We start from the raw sequence: 15,566 nt of genomic DNA on the forward strand, positions 1-15,566 counted from the left end.
GTAACAATTTATGTATTTTCATATTACAGATAAACAAAGATGTTCACATTTGTATACTTTCATTTTAGTAAACCTAGAGGAGGTAGCATTGCTCCTACTTGTATATTTGAGATATCAACTCAGATACCACCCATTGGAACACAGTTCAGGAATGGTAGGAATTGGGGCAGATTTCTGAGTGCCTTTGAGAAAACTCCAAGAAATGAAGACATGAGCCTTGTGACCTCAGTTTCTTTAGAATATGGAATTGTTTTGTGGATTATGTTTTGTGCTCCTCCTACGTGTATCAGATAGGAGTGAGTTTATTTCAACTTTTGTTATTCATATACCTTTGTGGAAAAAACATTCTTTTGCCACATGTGACTTGTTCTTGTGATTATATACTTTACTCAGATGACTCTTTTAAACCCTAAACATATATATTTCTCGATGTTCTGAATAATGTTGGTTATTTCATGAGATACTAATTTGCTTCATTTATTAGCTCCATTCTCCCATGTCTCATTCTCTCTAGAGTGGTAAACAAGCTGAACCATGGATCACGGACCTGATTGTCATATTAGATAGGAGAGTGGGGACCTTCACAGAATGAGTGAGTAGACAGGAGTCAGAAACCAGGGATGGCTTGGCTTTATGGTGAACTTGTGCATTATTTTTTTAAAAAAAATATTTTATTTATTTACAGTACAGATACTGCCCCTTTTCCCTCCCCTCTACCCAAAAATTCTTCACTCCATCCCCCCTCCCATTTGCCTCTGAGAGGGTGTTCCCCTTCTCACCTTCCCCCTTGGTGTAATCACCCTTCATGAAGCAATAAGTCTCTACAGGATTAGGCACATCCTTTTCCACTGAGGCAACAGGGCAGTCCTTTACTACATATGTTCCAGAGGCCATGGACCACATGATGTATGCTTTTGGTTGGTGGCTTAGTCTCTGGGACCTCCCAGAGGTAGAGGTTAGTTGGCATTGTTGGTCTTCCTATGGGCTTGTTATCCCCTTCAGTTCTTTCAGTCTTTCCCCTAACTTTTATATAGGGATTCCCAGCCACAGTCCAATGGTTAGCTGTAAGGATCTGAATCTCAGACGCTGCTGGTAGAGCCTCTCAGTGGACAGTCATGCTAGTGTCCTGTCTGCAAACACAAAATTGCTTCAGTAATAGTGTCAGGGTTTTGTGCTTGCCCATGGGTGGATCCCAAGTTGGGCTGGTTACTAAATGGACTTTCCTTCAATCTCTGCTCCATTTTGTCTCTGCATTTCTTTTAGACAGGAACAACTTTGGGCCAATATTTTTGAGGTTAGTTTGGTGACCCAATTTCTCCACTAGGAGCCCTTTCTGTGTACTGGACGTACTCACTTCTGGTTCCATCTCCTCTCTGTTGGGCATTTTCACTAAGGTCATGTCTATCGAGTCCTGGGAGCTTCTCACATCTCAGATCTCTGGTACTTTCTACAGGTGCATATTTTTATTCATTCTCCTGGCCTTCTGGGCTTCTCTTCTGCCCCATCCCCATACCTGATCCTGAACCTCTTGATCCTCCCCCCCTCTCCTACTCAGATTCCTCCCTCTCACCCTCTGTCTTCTGTTCTTAAATTTGACTCCTCTTCTAAAATGTGATTGAAACATCTTCACTTGGGCCTTCCTTTTTTTAAACTTATAGTTCATGGGTTGTATCATGGGTATTCTGTACTTTTTGGCAAATATCCACTTGTTAGTGGGTACATATCATTCATGTCCTTTTGGATCTGGGTTACCTCATGAAGGATGATATTTTCTAGTTCTATCCATTTGCCTGCAGAATAGACAATGCCTTTGTTTTAGAACACAAGTATTAAAATCATAAATAATAGATTGCTTGAAAGCTGTTTGTGATTATAATCCTAAGTTTCCAGAAGAAGGAATTATAGATGAAGAAGTATGGGACAGAGTGTAAAAGAATATTGAAGAGGAAACAGTAACAAGGGGACGAGATCCCCATTCAATTTTGGTTCAGGTTACATTGATTTGGACTGTTAGGAAATAATACTTCAGGAAGAAATGGAGGATATTAATCATGATAAAGAGATAACTAGTTCTTTGAATGAAAATATACTGGATGGTCAAATCTTAAAATTGATAAAAGATGGAAAGAGAGATTTTCAGCACCACAGATAACCAGGACTCTGATGGTGGCTATTCCTTTAGCTACTTCACTGGAACCTCTTTAGATAGTGCCTGAAAAGAACCCTGAAGCCTAGGATGAGATAGACTTGATTATCAGTCTAATATTGCATTTTCTCCACTTTTCAGTGGGGAATTAGAGCCTTTGAAAAAGCTAAGTTTACAATCAAGGCAACTTAGAGCATAGCAGAAAAAAGGAATTTGTTTACCAGTTTTTATCCAGCCTTAGGAGTTGTGCTCAATATTTCCAAAGCAATTCTAGTAAAATCAAAAGGTTCATATGCACTAACCAATGTATTTAAAACTCTAGAAGGAGAGATGGCATTGCACAGTCCTCTTACATTATCTCAAGAGGCAAAAGAAAAACTACAGCTATTTTAATCTATACTAAAAGATGCAATTGTAGATTTTTCACTGCATTAAACTTGTTTCCTCCACAAAACTGTCTCCCATAGGTATTATAACATAAAAGGATAAACCTTTGCAATGAATGTATTTACACCATAATGGCCATAAAATACTAATTGCTTACCTTATTCTTCTTTCTCAATTAGTAAATCAGGGAAGAACTTTTGTCAATAATTATATGGACTTGATCCTTGCTGTATTATATTAATCTTAACTAACAATCAATTTTTAAGAGTGTTATTAAACTCTATTGATTTTCAAATTTCATTTTCAGATTACTATCAAAGAACAGAAAATCATCATGTAACTGGCAAGTTATGGGATTTTCTCATATGGACTGAATTTGTGATTATAAAAATTGTTGCATGTTCTCCAATTCCACAAGCAGTGTTTATTTTACTGATGGTTCATCTAAATAGTATAGGAGGGATTCATGTCCAGGTATTCATTAATATATTAATATTTCTTTTCCTCAGCCTAACACTTGGGACTGGTTGTTGTGATTCATTTATCATGGTTAATACATAAACCCTTAAACCATTTCAGATTCTGCTCATGTTGAAGGATCATTTTAGCAATTGACTCATACTCATGCACTGTCTGACCTCCCTGCCTTTATTTCAGGAAGAAATAAGTTGATATATTAACCTACTCTACTTTTCCTTCTCCAGAAGAAAAGTGGGACTGGATGTACATCTGTCATTACTGATGGATCCACTGAAACATTAGGGATTCTTCTTCAGCTACTCCAACCCTAGATCATCAAGGATGATGGCGGAAAGAGAGAGAGAGAGAGAGAGAGAGAGAGAGAGAGAGAGAGAGAGAGAGAGAAGAGAGAGAGAGAGAACAATAAAAGACAGAGAACATTCAGTTAAAAGGCAAATGGAGATACATATCAAATCACCAAAAGTCAAGTCTGCCCACCTGGGACCAAGTAAATGCCCTATGCACCAGGAGAGAAGGTACTTTACTCATTACTTTGTGTTTATGACTGGACCTTGAGACTGTAATAGATCCACTTATTTCTCTGAGGAAAGTACTGTATTTAATTTTTCCTTGGGATTTTAAATCACGTTCTATTTGCATAGGACATCAGAACATTTGTACTCTGAGTAAAGGCGACTAAGGGCTTATGTTCTGTTTCTAAGACACTAGAACTATTAACTGTATGGGACTCTTTTTGAGGTATTCTTTAGATTTTTTCTAATTCCTTTAATAATGTGCTGGACATAGTTTGGATCACCGTTCTTGGTGGCACAGTATTACACACAATTCTTTACAATATTATTTGTTGTGGTTATAATTTGCTTGCTTATAGGATACTCATGCTTCATACGAAAACTAGATTTACTTTCAACAGCTCAAATAAAAACTACTCTGGATATCCTGATATTAAAAAGTAAAAAAAAAATTGGGAGAGAAATGTTCGAACATCAACCAAGAGTAGAACTTTTTTGAAGAAAATTCTGAGTGCTTGTGAGAAAACTCCAAGCGAACAAGACATGAGCATTGTGATCTCGGTTTCTTCAGAACATGGAATAGTTCTTGGATTATGTTTTCTTGCTCCTCCCAAGTATAGCAGATAGGAGTAAGTTTACTTCAACTGTTATTATTCATAAGCCTCTATAGAAAAACTGCTTTTTGCTACATGTGACTTGTCCTTGTGATTATATACATTACTCAAGTAACTCTTCTTAATCTTTAGAGTATAAGTTGTCTGATGCTTTTAAAAAAGTTGGCTATCACATGATACTTTATTGTGCCTCATTTTTAGGCTCTGTACCCTAGATTCATGTGACCAACTAGAGCAGTAAGCAGCACTTATTTAAATAACTGGTAAAAATGCAAATTTTAGGTTATTGGTACTGATAATGATGATATCTGTATAGGTAGTTAATTTAGAAATGGCTCTATTGCATAAGTTAAAGTTCCCAAACTTTGGAGTTACATTTATTTGGGCTCACACACTTTTGCACAATGATCATGTCTACCTTCAAGGTCCGTATACTTATGGAAAATAATCCCTGAGTTGCAGAGATTTCAATCATTTGCTAATTGATTGCTGACACATAAACATTTATTTTATTCCTTAAAATTCTTTTAAAAACACCAAATCACACTGGTTGTGAGATGAGTAGTGACTGGTTTGAATCAGCAAGGTGGCATTGGGCACTGAGTAAGGCTGTTGAAGAACATCCAAGATTCAACTGGGGAATGTTAGATATGTATTATGAGAGAAGTGAAGATTTCGGGGATGGAGAAATAATGAATGGATTGGGCATGTGACTGAGGGAAAGGGCTCCATATAATAGGTACTTAATGAAACTGATTAGCAAAACAGAATGGTACCAAGTTGATGTTCACATGGACATGAACACCATGTAAAAAAAATGTAAGGAAGAACAAATGCAAAGTGTATTGTGGACCAGAATGGAGATAGCTATTACCCCAGTTCAGGAACAATGTAGAAAGAGTGTGGGTCAATGTATTTCCAGTTAGATTAGAAGAAGAAAAGGAGTAGCAAACAAGCTGCATACTTAGATGGGTTGCCATTAAGTGACTAAATGAGTGAAACAAATGCCAAACTTAAAAGTGATACCTCTAGATGCTGAGCCTTGCTGTGAACTCAAAAAGAATGGAAAGCCTTGGTGTACTGGCTGGTTTTATGTGTCAACTTGAAACAAACTGGAGTTATCATAGAGCAAGGAGCCTCCCTTGAGGAAATGCCTCCATGAGGTCCAGCTGTAAGGCACTGTCTCAGTTAGTGATTAAGTGACGGAGGGCTGGTAGTCTTGGGTTCTGTAAGAAAGCAAACTGAGCAAGGAGAAGCAAACCAGTAAGTAACATGCCTCCATGGCCTCTGCATCAGCTCCTGCATCCTGACCTGCTTCAGTTCCAGCCTTGATTTCTTGTGGTGATAAACAGCAATTTTGAAGTGTAAGCTGAATAAACCCTTTTCTCCCCAACTTGCTTCTTGGTCATGATATTTTGTACAGGAATAGAAACCTTGGCTAAGCCACTTGTTTTTTTTCCAGGACATAAGTTCATGTTAAAATGGATGAATAGCACAGAACATCAGGATTGCTGGGTGTTGCTTTGTTGATTTTTCATAATAATTTATGTTTATCACCTATTTATGTCTTTCTTCTGTTCCTGCCTGTGCTTCTGTCTGTTCTGGATTGGTGGTACATGGTTTCATGATTCAGTTTTGAGGTCATGAGGAAATTTTATATGCTCTTATCTATGGGGAAGGATGCCTTTTGTGGAATCCAGTGTCATCCAGTCAAAGCCCCTCCAAAGTATTCATCATACTCAAGATGGTCTGTCAACTTGTCTTTCTGTAAAGAAGGTGAGGAACATCTTAGTCTTAAGCAGAGTGTAAGGCACACAGAATGTATGGATTGGATTACTCATCCTTGAGTACTAAAGACCCCAAACCCTCTGCCACCAAAGGTCAAACTCAGTCTATATATTAAGCCACCAGGCCAATATCTGCAGATAAACACTTCTCACTGAGCAGCTCTGAATGCATACAGGGTGTTTTAAATACAAAGAACATTGAAAAGCTGCATCCTGTTTGGCATATGCATTAGGAAGCAACCAAGCAGGTATTTTAATAACAGCCAAAAACATGCAGTTAACTGGGTCATTTTGACCCTGAGTTTCTAGAACAGGGTTCAATACTTTTCCCCTGGACTTTTCAGGGCAGGAGGTAGAAATCAAAGATGGCTTCAGCTAAGACAAGACAGAGATATCTTTTCTCTGTTACACCTATTTGAGTGATGAATCATTGAACTAAGTAGAAAAATTAAGCAAATTCTTAAAAGCAATGTGAGCCCTAAGGGGGATGATTCTTCCTTTACTTATGATTTCCTAGTATATACAAAAGATAGCCTTCTGCACTTGAATATTCTTTCTTAAATGTCAATTTATCTAACTTCTTAGATTTCAGCTTAGGCCTACTATTTTAGTAGTTTTATGAAAATATTCAGTGGTTAATCAAAACCCATTTGAATAATTCTCTGCTGGAAGGCATTTTAATTCTCATCTTGTCTTTTATTCCTCCAGGTACTAATGATCAATGTAGCAAGAAAAATTACTTTAGAGATCTTTCTTTCTTTCTTTCTTTCTTTCTTTCTTTCTTTCTTTCTTTCTTTCTTTCTTTTTTCTCCCTCCCTCCTTCCTTTCTTTCTTTCTTTCTTTCTTTCTTTCTTTCTTTCTTTCTTTCTAATTTTTATTGGTTATTTTATTTATTTTCATTTCAAATGTTATCCCCCTTCCCAGTTTTGCCTTCAAAATCCCTTATTGCATACCCTTCCACCCTACTTCTATGAGGGTGCTCCCCCACCTGCTCACCAACTACTGCCTCACTGCCCTAGCATTCCACTACACTGGGGCATCAAGCCTTCACAGAATCAAGGGTTTTCTCTTTCATTGACACCAGATAAGGCCATCCTGTGCTGCATATGCAGCTGGAGCTATGGGTCCCTCCATTTGTAGTCTTTGGTTTGTAGTTTAGTCCTTGGAGCTGTTGGGGTTCTGATTAGTTGATATTGTTGTTCTTCCTATGGCGATGCAAACCCATTCAGGCCCTTCAGTCCTTCCCTTAACACCTCCATTGGGGTCTCCGTGCTCAGTCTGATGTAATCATCTGCTTATGTATCAGTCAGGCTCTGGCAGAGCCTCTCAGGAGACAGCTATATCAGGATCCTCTCAGCAAATTCATCTTGACTTCAGGAATAGTGTCTGGGTTTGGTGGCTGCATTACAGTGGTCTCTCTCTCTCTCTGTCTCTGTCTCTGTCTCTGTCTCTCTCTGTCTCACTGTCTCTCTGTCTCTCTGTCTCTCTGTTTCTGTCTCTCTCTCTCTCTCTGTCTCTCTCTCTCTGCTCCTTGAGGTATAAACTAATTTTCTGGCTTTAACAGCGTATCCTTACAAATAATTTTTTGGTTTTGAAAATAAAACTCTTTATTATAGCAGAAGCGATAAAATACTGGTAGAACATTAAACATTAGGTCCTAATGCATCCAATGTTAGCACAGTAGGCTGACAGATTCCTGAAGATAGTGAGCAGAGCCTGGGCGGAGCTGAATGTCTGAGGTTCATGTGGAATCAGAAGCGTTTGCCATAAATAGTGTGGTAGATTCTGCTGACTGGTGTGCTGTGTAGAAAATAATAAAAAGGGGCTGCCTTCCCTGAGAAGAAATGGACTGCTTTTTATGTTGCTGACAAGAGTAGCCCACTGCTGGCACATGCTGTTGCATTTGTTATGGGATTTAAAAACATATAGTAATACAGTTGTAGGAGATAAAATTCTATCTGACAATTGCCTATGACATGCAAGGCAAGCCAGCTAAGCTTATTAATGATAGGAGAAAAGAGAAAAATCTCTTTTTCACCATAAACACAAAAAAAGTATTGGCTCAAGGAGAGTGCCACAAAAAACGTGGGATTTGAGGCTGAAGTTGGAACTAGAATGTGGGTTAAGGAATGAATAACTGGAACTAAAGACATCTTGTTTCTGGTGTTCTCACCTTATGGTGGGGACAATACTACTTTTCTGGCAAGTGTAAGTTATGTTTCATTTTTGGAGGTGGGGGGATTAGTGGGAGGTTGTGGAAACAGGGTCTTGCTTTGCATGTAGCTCAGACTGCCTTTGAACCCTGATCCTCCTCTTCATTTTCCTAAGTTAAGAATTATGTGCGTAAGTCATTTCTAGCTCAGGAGATATTTATTTTATTTTTTTTATCTTTTAACTCTTTATTTTCTTGTTTATGACTTAAGTAAATAACAAACAAAAATTGATTCAAGTCATGCAGTGGGTCTCTTGTGGGTTAGAATAAAGCAAGCAAACAAAACAAAAAACAAAACACCAATGCCACCTTTGCTCAGAGCTGGTCCTGGTTTGCTTCTGAGCCTTACTAGATTTCTCCCAAAGGCAGAAAAATCTTAATGAGCATTTATCATGACAACAGGTAGCAATGGTAAGACTTCAGGGCATAATTGTGAGACTTTAGCCCACATTGGTCAGTTACTCTGCATGTATCCTCTCAGTCAAAATAAATAAAACAAATTCCCTGTTTGTTGTCCTCAGGAGGTATTTCTCAATAATATATTCCTATCATTTCATGATGATATAGTAAATCTCACTTAAATATAGAATACATCTGTTAAGGTAGTTAAATATTAAAAACATATTTATTTTAATGCAAATAAATAGTGTAATCAAGTCCCCAGTACATACAGATGTGTAGTGCAAGATAGTATGAAAAGAATGAGTAAAGGGACCCTTTCCTTTTACCCTTCTTCCTTCCCTCTTTTACTCTTTCCTTCTCACTCCATGTTTCTTTAATTTTAATTTGTGGGTACAGGTCAAATTGGGGGCCTTGTGCATGTCATGAATTCAAGGCCACACTGTATGCAAAATACAAACACAAATTGTCTTTTTTTAAATCTTTATTAACATGAGTATTTTGTATTTACAGTTCTATTATTTTCCCCTTCCCGGTTTCTGGGCCAACATCCCCCTAACCCCTCCTCCTCCCCTTCTATATGGGCTTCCCCTCCCCATCCTCCCCCCATTACCACCCTCCCCCCAACAATCATGTTCACTGGTGGTTCAGTCGTGGCAGGACCAAGGGCTTCCCCTTCCACTGGTGCTTTTACTAAGCTATTCATTGCTACCTATGTGGTTGGAGCCCAGGGTCAGTCCATGTATAGTCTTTGTGTAGTGGCTTAGTCCCTGGAAGCTCTGGTTGGATGGCATTGTTGTTGATATGAGGTCTCGAGCCCCTTCAAGCTCTTCCAGTTCTTTCTCTGATTCCTTTAACGGGGGTCCCAATCTCAGTTCAGTGGACTGCTGCTGGCATTCGCCTATGTATTTATTGTATTCTGGCTGTGTCTCTCAGGGGAGATCTACATCCAATTCCTGTCAGCCTGTACTTCTTTGCTTCATCCATCTTATCTAGTTTGGTGGCTGTATATGTATGGGCCACATGTGGGGCAGGCTCTGAATGGGTGTTCCTTCAGTCTCTGTTTTAATCTTTGCCTCTCTCTTCCCTGCCAAGGGTTTCCTTGTTCCCCTTTTAAAGAAGGAGTGAAGCATTTGCATTTTGGTCAACCTTCTTGAGTTTCACGTGTTCTGTGAATCTAGGGTAATTCAAGCATTTGGGCTAATAGCCACTTATCATTGAGTGCATAACATGTGTTTTTCTGTGATTGGGTTACCTCACTCAGGATGATATTTTCCAGTTCCCTCCATTTGCCTATGAATTTCATAAAGTCATTGTTTTTGATAGCTGAATGATATTCCATTGTGTAGATGTACCACATTTTCTGTACCCATTCCTCGGTTGAAGGGCATCTGGATTCTTTCCAGCTTCTGGCTATTATAAATAAGGCTGCTATGACCATAGTGGAGCATGTGTCTTTGTTATATGTTGAGGCATCTTTTGGGTATATGCCAGAGAGGTATAGCTGGGTCCTCAGGTAGTTCAATGTCCAATTTTCTGATGTGATTCTGATAGGTCTGCCTTTATATGTTACTTGATCTTTTTCCCTTACTGCTTTTAATATTCTTTCTTTATTTTTTGCATTTGGTGTTTTGACTATTATGTGACAGGAGGAGTTTCTTTTCTGGTCCAATCTATTTGGAGTTCTGTAGGCTTATTGTATGCTTATGGGTATCTCTTTCTTTAGGTTATCGAAGTTTTCTTCTATGATTTTGTTGAAGATATTTACTGGTCCTTTGAGCTGGGAGTCTTCACTCTCTTCTATACCTATTATCCTTAGGTTTGATCTTCTCATTGAGTCCTGGATTTCCTGTATGTTTTGGACCAGTAGCTTTTTCTGTTTTACATTATCTTTGACAGTTGAGTCGATGATTTCTATGGAATCTTCTGCTCCTGAGATTCTCTCTTCTATCTCTTGTATTCTGTTGGTGAAGCTTGTATCTACGGCTCCTTGTCTCTTCTTTTGGTTTTCTATATCCAGGGTTGTTTCCATGTGTTCATTCTTAATTGCTTCTATTTCCATTTTTAACTCCTTCAACTGTTTGATTGTGTTTTCCTGGAATTCTTTCAGGGAGTTTTGTGATTCCTCTCTGTAGGCTTCTACTTGTTTATTTATGTTTTCCTGCGTTTCTCTAAGGGAGTTCTTCACGTCTTTCTTGAAGTCCTCCAGCATCATGATCAAATATGATTTGAAACTAGATCTTGCTTTTCTGGGGTGTTTGGATATTCTGTGTTTGCTTTGGCGGGAGAATTGGGCTCCGATGATGCCATGTAGTCTTGGTTTCTGTTGCTTGGATTCCTGCGTTTTCCTCTCGCCATCAGATTATCTTTAGTGTTACTTTGTTCTTCTATTTCTAACAGTGGCTAGACTGGCCTATAAGCCTGTGTGTCAGGGGTGCTGTAGACCTGTTTTCCTGTTTTCTTTCAGCCAGTTATGGGAACATAGTGTTCTGCTTTCAGGCGTGTAGTTTTTCCTTTCCACAGGTCTTCAGCTGTTCCTGTGGGCCTGTATACTGAGTTCACTATGCAGGTCGCTTGGAGTAGGAAGGTTTGTCTTACCTGTGCTCCCGAGGCTCAAGTTTGCTCATGGGGTGTTGCTTATGAGCTCTCCGTGGGGGCAGCAACCAGGAAGATCTGCGCAGCCCTTTCCGGGAGCTTCTGTGCACCAGGGTTCCAGATGGCGTTTGGTGTTTTCCTCTGGAGTCAGAGATGTGGGCAGAGTGTAGTCTCTTCTGGTTTCCCAGGCCTGTCTGCCTCTCTGAAGGTTAAACTCTCCCTCCCACAGGATTTGGGTGCAGAGAACTGTTTATCTGGTCGGTCCCTTCAGGTTCCAGCGGTGTCTCAGATGCAGGGGACCTGCTGCTGCTGTGCCCTTATCCAAGGGAACCCAGAGGCCGAATACAGTTTGCTCTTGGGCCTGGGATGTGGGCAGGGGTGGGCAGTGTTGGTTGTCTCTTCCGCTCTGCAGTCTCAGGAGTGCCCACCTGTCCAGGCGGTGAGGTCTCTCTCCCACGGGGTTTGGGAGCAGCGAGCTGATGCGGGCAGGCATCCACGGGTTTGGGAATCCCCCCCCAACTTTTCTTCTATTAGTTTGAGTGTATCTGGTTTGATGTGGAGGCTCTTGATCTACTTGGACTTAAGCATGTACAGGGTGATAAGCATGGATTGATCTGCATTCTTCTACATGCTGACCTCCAGTTGAACCAGCACCATTTCCTGAAAATGCTATCTTTTTTCCATTGGATGGTTTTGGCTCCTTTGTCAAAAAAAAGTGCCCATAGGTGTGTGGGTTCATTTCTGGGTATTCAATTGTGTTCCATTGGTCTATCTGTTTGTCTCTGTACCAATACCATGCAGTTTTTATCACTATTGCTCTGTAATACTGCTTGAGTTCAGGGATAGTGATTCCCCCTGAAGTCTATTTATTGTTGAGGATAGTTTTAGGTATCCTGGGTTTTTTGTTATTCCAGATGAATTTGAAAATTTTTCTGTCTAACTCTTTGAAGAATTGGATTGGTATTTTGATGGGGATTGCATTGAATCTGTAGATTGCTTTTGGTAAAATGGCCATTTTTACTATATTAATCCTGCCAATCCATGAGCAAGGGAAATCTTTCCATCTTCTGAGGTCTTCTTCAATTTCTTTCTTCAGAGTCTTGAAGTTCTTATTGTACAGATCTTTTACTTGCTTGGTTAAAGTCACACTGAGGTACTTTATATTATTTGGGTCTATTATGAATGTTGTCTTTTCCCTAATTTCTTTCTTGGCTTGTTTCTCTTTTGTGTAGAGGAAGGCTACTGATTTATTTGAGTTATTTTATACCCAGCCACTTTGCTGAAGTTGTTTATCAGCTTTAGTAGTTCTCTGGTGGAACTTTTGGGATCACTTAAATATACTATCATATCATCTGCAAATAGTGATATTTTGACTTCTTCTTTACCAATCTGTATCCCCTTGATTTCCTTTTGTTGTCTGATTGCTCTGGCTAGAACTTCAAGAACTATATTGAATAAGTAGGGAGAGAGTGGGCAGCCTTGTCTAGTCCCTGATTTTAGTGGGATTGCTTCAACTTTCTTTTCATTTAGTTTAATGTTAGCAACTGGTTTGCTGTATATGGCTTTTATTATGTTTAGGTATGGGCCTTGAATTCCTATTCTTTCCATGACTTTTATCATGGAGGGGTGTTGAATTTTGTCAAATGCTTTCTCAGCATCTAATGAAATGATCATGTGGTTTTGTTCTTTCAGTTTGTTTATATAATGGATCATGTTGATGGTTTTCCGTATATTAAACCATCCCTGCATGCCTGGGATGAAGCCTACTTGATCATGGTGGATGATTGTTTTGATGTGCTCTTGAATTCGGTTTGCCAGAATTTTATTGAGTATTTCTGCGTCGATTTCATAAGGGAAATTGGTCTGAAGTTCTCTTTCTTTGTTCGGTCTTAGTGTGGTTTAGGTAAAAGAGTAATTTTGGCTTCATAGAAGGAATTTGGTAGCGCTACATCAGTTTCAATTTTGTGGAATAGTTTGGGTAGTATTGGTATGAGGCCTTCTACGAAGTTCTGATAGAATTCTGCACTGAACCCATCTGGACCTGGGATCTTTTTGGTTGTCAGATCATCAATGACTGCTTCTCTTTCCTTAGGAGTTATGGGGTTCTTTAAATTGTTTATCTGTTCCTGATTTAACTTCGGTACCTGGTATCTGTCTAAGATATTGTCTATTTCTTGCAGATTTTTCAAGTTTTGTTGAATATATGCTTTTGTAGTAGGATCTGATGATTTTTTGAATTTCTTCTGATTCTGTATTGATGTCTCCCTTTTCATTTTTGATTTTGTTAATTTGGACACACTGTCTGTTAGTCTACCCAAGGGTTTATCTATCTTGTTGACTTTCTCAAAGAACCACCTTTTGGTTCTGTTGATTCTTTGTATGGTTCTTTTTTTTCTACTTGGTTGATTTCAGCTCTGAGTTTGATTATTTCCTGCCTTCTACTCCTCCTGGGTTTATTTGCTTCTTTTTGTTCTAGAGCTTTTAGGTGTGCTGTCTTGCTGCTTACATATGCTCTCTCCTGTTTCTTTCTGCAGGCAATCAGAGCTATGAGTTTTCCTCTTATCACAGCTTTCATTGTGTCCCATAAGTTTGGGTATGTTGTACCTTCATTTTTACTAAATTCTAAGAAGTCTTTTATTTCTTTCTTTATTTTTTCCTTGACCAGATTATCATTGAGTATAACATTATTCAACTTCCATTTATATGTGGGCATTCTTCCCTTATTGTTGTTGAAGACCAGCTTTAGCCCGTCGTGGTCTGATAGGACGCATGGGACAATTTCTAACTTTCTGTATCTGTTGAGGCCTGTTTTATGACCAATTATATGGTCAATTTTGGAGAAAGTACCATGAGATGGTGAGAAGCAGGTATATCCTTTTGTTGTAGGATAGAATGTTCTATAAATATCTGTTAAGTCCATTTGGTTCATTATTTCTCTTAGCTTGTCTATGTCTCTGTTTAATTTCTGTTTCCATGATCTGTCCATTGATAAGAGTGGGGTGTTGAAATCTCCTACTATAATTGTGTGAGGTGCAATGTGTGTTTTGAGCTTTAGTAAAGTTTCTTTTAAGTATGTAGGTGCCCTTGTATTTGGGGCATAGATATTTAGGATTGAGAATTCATCTTGGTGGATTTTTCCTTTGATGAATATGAAGTGTCCTTCCTTATCTTTTTTGATGACTTTTAGTTGAAAATCGATTTTATTCAATATTAGAATGGCTACTCCAGCTTGCTTTTTCAGACCATTTGCTTGGAAAGTTGTTTTCCAGCCTTTCACTCTGAGGTAGTGTCTATCTTTTTCTCTGAGGTGTGTTTCCTGTAGGCAGCAGAGTGCAGGGTCCTCATTGTGTATCCAGTTTGTTAATCTATGTCTTTTTATTGGAGAATTGAGACCATTTATATTGAGAGATATTAAGGAATAGTGATTATTGCTTCCTGTTATATTCATATTTGGATGTGAGATTATGGTTGTGTGCTTTTCTTTTCTTTGTTTTGTTGCCAAGACGATTAGTTTCTTGTTTTTTCTAGGGTGTAGCTTGCCTCATTATGTTGGGCTTTACCATTTATTATCCTTTGTAGCACTGGTTTTGTAGAAAGATATTGTGTAAATTTGCTTTTGTCATGGAATATCTTGGTTTCTCCATCTATGTAATTGAGAATGTTGCAGGGTACAGTAACCTGGGCTAGCATTTGTGTTCTCTTAGGGTCTGTATGATATCTGTCCAGGTTCTTCTGGCTTTCATAGTCTCTGGAGAGAAGTCTGGTGTGATTCTGATAGGTCTGCCTTTATATGTTACTTGACCTTTTTCTCTTACTGCTTTTAATATTCTTTCTTTATTTTGTGCATTTGTTGTTTTGACTATTATTTGATGGGAAGAGTTTCTTTTCTGGTCCAATCTATTTGGAGTTCTTTAGGCTCCTTGTATATTTCCGGGCATCTCTTTCTTTAGGTTTCTTTAGGTTTTTCTTTAGGAAGTTTTCTTCTATGATTTTGTTGAAGGTATTTACTGGTCCTTTGAGCACGGAGTCTTCACTCTCTTCTTTACCTATTATCCTTAGGTTTGATCTACTGGTTGTGTCTTGGACTTCCTGTTTGTTTTGGATCAGTAGCTTTTTCTGTTTTACATTATCTTTGACAGTTGTGTTGATGATTTCTATGGAATCTTCTGCTCCTGAGATTCTCTCTTCTATCTCTTGTATTCTGTTTGTGATGCTTTTATCTATGGCTCCTTGTCTCTTCGTTTGATTTTCTATATCCGGGGTTGTTTCCCTGTGTCCTTTTTTAATTGCTTCTATTTCCATTTTTAACTCCTTCACCTGTTTGATTATGTTTTCCTGGAATTCTTTCAGGGATTTTTGTGATTCCTCTCTATAGGCTTCTACTTGTTTATTTATGTTTTCCTGCATTACTCTAAGGGAGTTCTTCATGTCTTT

This window comes from Rattus norvegicus, chromosome 2 (genome assembly GCF_036323735.1).
Source record: "Rattus norvegicus strain BN/NHsdMcwi chromosome 2, GRCr8, whole genome shotgun sequence".
Taxonomy (NCBI): domain Eukaryota; kingdom Metazoa; phylum Chordata; class Mammalia; order Rodentia; family Muridae; genus Rattus; species Rattus norvegicus.